The sequence below is a fragment of the Aplysia californica genome, unplaced genomic scaffold, assembly GCF_000002075.1.
Source record: "Aplysia californica isolate F4 #8 unplaced genomic scaffold, AplCal3.0 scaffold02356, whole genome shotgun sequence".
NCBI lineage: Eukaryota > Metazoa > Mollusca > Gastropoda > Aplysiida > Aplysiidae > Aplysia > Aplysia californica.
Genome location: NW_004799626.1, coordinates 8,775 through 10,009, shown reverse-complemented (window position 1 = coordinate 10,009; position 1,235 = coordinate 8,775). Strand labels below are relative to the sequence as shown.

General features: G+C 39.6%; 1 long non-coding RNA gene across 1 annotated transcript; it reads right to left on the bottom strand.

The window, feature by feature from the left end:
* Positions 1–436: 436 nt before the first annotated feature.
* Positions 437–1,229, bottom strand: LOC118479110. Its single transcript, XR_004859484.1, has 2 exons — positions 845–1,229; positions 437–790 (listed from the first exon to the last, which is right to left on the bottom strand). It is a non-coding gene; the product is annotated as an uncharacterized LOC118479110 (long non-coding RNA).
* Positions 1,230–1,235: the final 6 nt, after the last annotated feature.

Here is a 1,235-nt window from a genome sequence, read left to right as displayed (position 1 = left end):
GCAAAGCTAAGGAGAATACAGCTATTACATGACTATAATATAGTCCACCGACCACTGTGGTCCGAGCCTACCATCTCCCAGTGTGGTACAACCGTACAAAGTTGTGTGGCAGGCGTTGTACAGGGAGAAAAACTGGGTCATACATCTCATGGAGATTCAAACTCAAGGCATGGAAATATATATATATGCATATATATATATGTGAGAAAGAAACGTAACTTCTTCACCACAAGAGGAAAAAATGTCATTTCTAGCGGAGAGGAAAAAAACCCAGACCTACTGATGTATACCAAAGAGAGCCAGAGATTCTATGTGAAGAAAGGATCTCCGGCCACCAGTCTTGTCTGAGCAATACCTTCACAGATTATATGGTTGGGGGCACAATCCTTGTACTTCGCATAATTTTAATTTAATCGCATCGACTTTTCCCGCTACATTTTTTTGCATTTAAAATTAAAACTGACCTCCAAACTTGAAGAATGCAAGCCAATCTATTATGTCTCTAACTGTCTATTCATTTCCATTCACAAAACAATATTATGTCTTGCTTCCTGGGACAAAACATGGATATTGTCTGAACATTAAAATAAACATTACGAAAAAAAAATTATAGTAATAAATTAATTAAATATCAATAAAATAGATCTACTTGGGACTGCTCGAGCTTGATATACCTTTGAAGAGTATGGATACCTTGCGGGCTTTGGTGCTGGGGGGAACTGAGCACTTACGGACCTGTCCGGTGTGCAATGACGTTGTTGCCCAGTACAGGTAATACAGGTAATAATACCTTTAAAGAACGTCATACGACGATTGACAGAAGGCCTGCTCGAGCTTGATATACCTTTAAAGAACGTCATACGACGATAGACAGAAGGCCTATGTTCCGTTTCCGGTCATTGGGGAAACAACAAAAGAAGGTCTTTTTCTTTCAAATGAACAAATTTCAAAATACATTTCTAATTCTACACCGTCAAACTTGTCAAACTTTACAACTCTTCTCTCCTTCTCTGAAGAATATCACAGGCCACACAGCATTCACAGGTCACACAGACACTACAGGTCAGCAGATCAAGTTGACCCTGCTCAAGGCCACACACTTACAGTGAGCAAAAAAACCCCAAACAAATCTGTGCCATTCCACCCATGTTTCCATACCTATAATATTAGGCTAAAACAGCACATGGACATGGATGGCTGGTGCCTCTATAAATAAATCATTGATGGTCAGACCT